The sequence below is a fragment of the Trachymyrmex cornetzi genome, unplaced genomic scaffold, assembly GCF_001594075.2.
Source record: "Trachymyrmex cornetzi isolate Tcor2-1 unplaced genomic scaffold, Tcor1.1 scaffold176, whole genome shotgun sequence".
Lineage (NCBI taxonomy): Eukaryota > Metazoa > Arthropoda > Insecta > Hymenoptera > Formicidae > Trachymyrmex > Trachymyrmex cornetzi.
Window position 1 is genome coordinate 84,203 of NW_017296375.1, and position 6,985 is coordinate 91,187.

Consider the following 6,985-nt stretch of genomic DNA (forward strand, 5'->3'; position numbering starts at 1 on the left):
CAGACGCGCTTATTCGGCTATCTTTAAACGTTAATATCTCGTTAACTATTGCGCAAACTACAAAATGGTATAAGAATTTCCGATTCAGTTCGGTCCGTTCTACCTGCTCGTGATAGGAATCGCGATAATTTTCAAACACCCTGTATATACAAATACTTTATTCAGTTTCCAATATCAAAATTATTTAAAATATACGAAACTTGAAAAACACTGAAATTTCAGAGTAATATAACTAGGATAATAATATGGGGCGACAAAATGAAAAATTTTGAAAGTTGTTTTAAAAATATATATTGATTTTGTAGAAATTTGATGATTCAAATCCAAAAATAATCTCAAGTTTGTTCCATCACTCACAATTTTTTTAGAACGAAAAATTAACTCTTAAAGTATATTTTAAATACATTTAAAATAGATTATCAAAAATTTATAAAAATTATACAATTCAATTATTTACATTTAAATCTTATGTAAAAGGTTTAGTAGTTCCTTCTTCTTTTACCAGAGAAGTTGCGTCTGCAGCTTTTTCTTTTGTCTTGCTTTTCGATTTTCACTGTACAGCATTCAACAATAATGTTATTTACGTGGGCGAATATATAAATTTTTTCACTATGCAGTGTTAAATCCATATTTATATTTTATAGAGCATAAGAAAATTAAACGTGTAAAACTAAATAACTATGTGGTACAATATTTTTGTTTTTCGAATTTAACACTTAAAAATGCCTGAAAAATATAATCAGAACATGCTAAATCAAAACGCAATATAAAATTGACAAAGTGAAATGTAATAAAAAGATATAGCCTTAAATATATCTTGCAGTTTTTTGCCTCTTTAATATCATTTTTTCAAAATTGTGACGTGATAGTCAAATTTGGATAGCGTATTCATATTCAGCAAGCAAGAATACATTAGAAATAGCTAAAAAGTTAAAACATTTTTTTCCATGTTGAGCTGTGTAATTTATCGAAAAATAAAATATTAATATCAATGGTGTTTTTATACGAGAAATACATATTGAAATAATTTACAACCAAGAACAAAATATCTTTGTTTAAAAAAATCATTCTTCTGAAGCACAATTTCTATTCATAAATTATATTTTTAAAAATCGAAATTTATTATTATATATTATATTTGAGTTATATTTGAATTAAAGCAAAAGAAAAATATCTGAAATGTACAAATTAAGATTGATTCTTTAAAAACTTTTCAATAATTCATACTATTTATAGGTAACTTAAAATAGCGCGATAAGAATATTGTTGTATATTAAGCACTATTATATATTTTAAGTGACATTGTGTTTAAATTCAACTATTAATCGTTATTATGCCGCTATTATTAATATTATTGTTTAAATCTGTAACTGTTTAAGTTTTTACTTGTTTTCAGATTTATTAAAAAAAAATATTCTTCAATGAATGAAATGATTTGCATGTGTGGAGTATGAATGTATTTTTTCGAAGATATATCAAATTATATTTGTAAATTGTAAAGATAATAATTAAGTGAATGAAGACGATTGCTTGGTGCGTATCAACAATTACAAAATTATAGGCATTTTTCATATATTTCAATGAATTGAAGTTCATATGTGAATGATTATTCCGGTGATGATCGATTGTATAATAAATTATCAGATAAGGTTTATATTGGCGTAAAAAGCTAAAATGCGGGCATTTAAATATTGACAGAATAATTAATAAATAAAGGAACATATATAGCTACGGAAGCCTTTTTTTTAGCGAATGTGCCATGCATAATTCATATCAAGTATAACTCATATTGCGTGCGATAATTCGCATTATGTAAATCCATAATGTAAATCGATCGCTAATGGATCGATTTCTTTTTTATAAGATTGCGTTATTGTATATAGTGTGTGCTCATTTAAGACGTATGTTTATTATCAAAATTATATAAAGCGAGATAATTAATACTATTGTTATATCGTATCATTTTTCCTATAGAAAACGTTATAAGGGTACAATTTTATTCGATTGTAAATTATTTAATGCTTTCTTTTATTTACGCAACTCAAATGATTAATTACAAATGATTATTAACCATGATGAATTAACGCTCCAGTCACTGAACTATATATATACACTGGAATGGGCATCTCCATTGAGAAGCATAGAAAATCGTGGCCGCAATTGATCAGCCGCTATTTTGGCTGGGTCAGATGCTTGAGCGAATCAGAAGCTCATTCAGGTGCTCATGCGCATTTACGTTTAGTGTTCTTTAGTAAGACGCATATGGTATATGAGACGGTGATCGTCTACCGACGTGATCGGACGTGTTATTGCGTCATTATTTTTGGAAAGTGTGACCGGCTTTAAACGCGCAATTGAGTTTATATTACTCTTTTAGACTTTCGTATTCTGCATATTCTCACGCGAAGAAGAAGTAAGACGCATATGTCAGCAAAATTATTGTGTGTGAGGTTATATTTGAAGGATTATAAAATCGCGTGACACTGTCTACAAAGCATCAACATGAAGTGCTGTGTGCCTGGGTGTGGGCAGAGAAGTAAAAAGGGCCTTTCATTTCATAGGTAAAAATAGTTGAAGTGACATTATTTTTTATATACCATTCATGTTGATATTGATAGATTTCCATACATCGATAGTATATCGATCACAACGCGCACGCGAACGCTTCTGATTCGCTCAAGCATCTGACCTAGCCAAAATGGCGGCCACGAATTTTCCTCGATGCCCATTCCAGTGTATATATAGTTCAGTGGCTCCAGTGTTATCTGTTATTACATGCTGAAGCGACGCGGCCGAACTCGATCGAGATCGATAGTACAGACTTTTAAATTCCAAATTCGATAATAGTGACATCTTTCATTCATTTCTTATATTTATTATACAGGGTAGGCCATTTTAATCAATACACGCGAATATCTCGAAAAGGAGAAATTTTTTCATAAAATGTTCCAGACACAAATTTTATGGTTTCAAGGGGGGAAAAAAGACAGTGACCTTGGTTCACCTTGATAAGAAGTCCTTAAGGTTAGGTCCATGTTATTAGGTGTACAACTTTGCTTCCGTCGTTTTTTTTTCCGAAATTCGAGGCTTTATTGGAAAAAATTGGTTATACATTTATGATTCAAAGTATTGTCCATCGCTGGCCACTACTTTCTCCCATCTTTCGGACAGCGTACGAATCCTGCGTCGAAAAAACTGGTCATCTTTTGAGGCGATCCACGAATCAATCCAATTTTTTACTTCTTCGTAAGACCGGAAGTGCTGGTCAGCTAGGCCGTGTGCCATTGATTGAAACAAGTGATAATCAGAGGGAGCAACGTCTGGAGAATACGGCGGGTGGGGTAGGACTTCCCATTTCAACGTTTCCAAGTATGTCTTGACCACTTTCGCAACATGGGGTCGAGCATTGTCATGCTGCGAAATCACTTTATCGTGTCTCTCGTTGTATTGCGGCCGTTTGTCTTTCAATGCTCGGCTCAAACGCATCAATTGCGTTCGATACCGATCGCCTGTGATTGTTTCAGTCGGTTTTAACAGCTCATAATACACTACGCCGAGCTGGTCCCACCCCATCTCCAAATATAGAGCATGACCTTGGAGCCGTGAATATTCTATTGGCCATCGACGTGGAAGCATGGCCGGGAACTCTCCATGATTTTCTGCGCTTGTAGTTATCGTAATGAACTCATTTTTCGTCCCTAGTCACAATGCGATGCAGAAATCCCTTCCGTCTTTGACTTTCAAGCAGCTGTTCACAGGCAAACAAACGCCGTTCAACATCTCTCGAATTTAACTCGTACGGCACCCAATTTCCTTGTTTCTGAATCATTCCCATGGCTTTGAGGCGGTTTGAAATGGCTTGTTGAGTCACTCCCAATGATCGTGCCAATTCTTCTTGATTTTGACACGAGTCTTGATCAAGTAATGCCTCCAACTCTGCATCTTCGAAAACCTTCTCTCTTCCACCGCTATGCCGGTCTTCGACGTCAAAATCACCGTTCTTGAAGCGTTGAAACCACTCACGACACGTTCTTTCATTAATAGCGGCCTCACCATAAGTATTTGCGAGCATTCGATGATTCTGAGCCGCAGATTTCTTCATATTGAAGCAGAAAATTAAAACCTCCTGCAAATGACGAGAATTTGGCTCGTAAACTGACATTTTCAATCGAGAATAACTTTATGGTGCAGACACAAATCGACTAATGTTTCTATGGGGTTATGTTGACAGATGCCCAAGTTTATTGTATGACGTCTATGATCTATTTATTTCGACCACCACTTACCGCTAAAGCCATCTATAGGAAAACGGCGAAAGCAAAGTTGTACACCTAATACATAAAATTTTTTTAATGGACGCTCCATTTTTTATTGCGAATTCTTGTAGCTTATTTCAAGAGCTTTCCAAAATATTATAATAAAGTATATTTTCGTTAGGTACATTACGAGTTATGAGGTTTGAAAGTTACAGTACTGTCACTGGTCATTGGTGATTGTTCCTCTTATTTTCATTTTTACATAAGAATGAATTTTTGGTGCAAAAATGAAATTAAGAGAAACAATCACCAATGACTTTGATCCTAACAAATGTTATCCAGGATGTGATCCTGATCAACATTCAAGAGGTTTTAGCCGTCGCACAGTGGGGTAGAAGTCGAAAAACGCGTGCAAAGGTCGCAAAAATGAAATATTTTTTCTATTTAGAAGTATTTTATTGGTATTACTATTGTATGATATATCATTTAATATAATTTTTGAGTCCAAAATTATATCATTCTGTTCTTTATTCATTATTAAACATGAATTATTTTATATGTATCATTTCAGCTCACAAACATGTTAAAGTTTCAATTATTTGTTTCGTAAGAAATTTACATTATTTCATATTATTATTTGTACTTAAAAGACTTGTCAGAATGTTCTTTAAAATGTGTATAGGTTACTTAATTACATTAACTATTTTACGGAAATATCGTATTATATCTAACATTATATAAATATATCATTCTATAACTTTCTCTAAGGTTATAAAATTTCTGCTATGTATTGCTGTCTTAAAACTTGTTAAAATCTTTAATATAAATTAGGACTCGGCACGAAATGCAACTTTCAGCCGATTTTCGAGTCGGCTCCGCCTTCCTCTATCCCTCACCTCATCGCCCCGCGCGTAGTCCAAATGCCGATCGACGCTTAGGAGTGTACTAAGCCGCTTGTAGATGTAAGGGGCATTCGTTCGGAACGTTCTATCTTTTTTTTCGCTCATTACGTACTAATAGCGAATTCGGTTGAATACTAATGTGCACTAGTACGTTCAACCGAATTCGCTATTAGTTTTGTATGTAATGAGCGAAAAAAAAATAGAATGAAGATTACAGCGCGTCGAACGCCCCGAACGAATGTCTTTTACATCTACGAGCGCCTTAGCACACTCCTAAGTAGAGTCCCTATAATAAGAGTCAAGACATAAGACCGGAAGGACGCCATTGCTGGGCGCCGGCCGGAAACAACACAAATAACGCGTGGCACAAATAGATGCGTTCGCGCCTGTTTGTACTACACCATGAAACAGTTGCTGACACCAATTCACAGATTAACTAACACATCGAAAGCGCCTAGAAATGGCGGCGATCAATCACGAGGGCGTCGCCCCTCATGTCTTGACTTTTATTATAGGGACTCTACTTCTAAGTGTCGATCGGCATTTGGACTGCGCGCGGGGCGGTGAGGTGAAAGGGATACCGGAAGGCGGAGCCGACTCGAAAATCGGTCGAAAGTTGCATTTCGTGCCGAGCCCATAGAGATAGTAGTATTAGAATACGCATTGGAAGAGTTGGAGTAATCCTATCTACAAAAGGACGCAGTCATTTGAGTCCTTCCTTTTTCTCTCGTTTAGCGTATGCTTATAGCCGTATATTCTCGAGAGAGGGGATCGAAAGAAAAAACGAGGAACTGAAAGTTTTATATAATTGAGAAAATATAACGTACGTGGCTTCATTATATTTTAGACTTAAAAAAGATATGTATTCTTCGTTAAATATAAGATTTTAACTCTCTCTCAGAGTATACGGTTATACGCATGCGCGAAACGAGAGAGAAAGGAAGGACTCAAATGAATGCGTCCTTTTCAAGATAGGATTACCCCTACTCCTAAAATTTCTGACAATGCATACTCTAGTACAACTATCTCTATGGCTGAGTCCTGATATAAATGTTGTTCTAACCTTCTGTCCAAAACACTTTTGCGGAAGTTTGCTGATGTAATAATAGCATTGCAAAATGTGGATATTACGTTTTGACTAGTGTCGTTATCCATACTTTCAAACTATATATTCTATATTTTACATTTTTTAAATGAAAAGTAATAACCTAACCCTAACCCAACCATAGTACATCAAGGGTGAGTTCAAAAATTACTAACAAGCAGGAAATAAAAATTACAAGGAAATAAGAATTTCCTGCTTTATCAAAATAGATTTCCTTCTTTAAAAAGAAAAATTCTCTGATTTAAAAAAATTTCCTGCTTTAAAAACAAAAATTTTCTTGCAGGAAATCTATCGTAAAGCAGAGAATTTTTCTTTTTAAAGAAGGAAATCTATTTTGATAAAACAGGAAATTCTTATTTCCTTATCATTTTGATTTCCTGCATTATTAAAATAGATTTTCTTCTTTAAAAACAAAAATTCTCTGCTTTAAAATAGATTTCCTGGTTTTAAAAACAAAGATTTTCTCGCAGGAAATCTATTTTAAAGCAGAGAATTACTCATTATTCATAAAAATGTTTTCATTAATAACTTTTTAATGAAAAACGAGCGACGGAAAAGGTCAGTGACCTTGACCTCCTTGAGGATTAAGGTCACTCGGAGGTTATTTGGAGCGGACTGTATGTAAAGGTGAACATTTACCGTTCAAATTTTATAGTAGTTATTCTAACATCATATATATATATATATATATATATATATATATATATATATATATAATACTT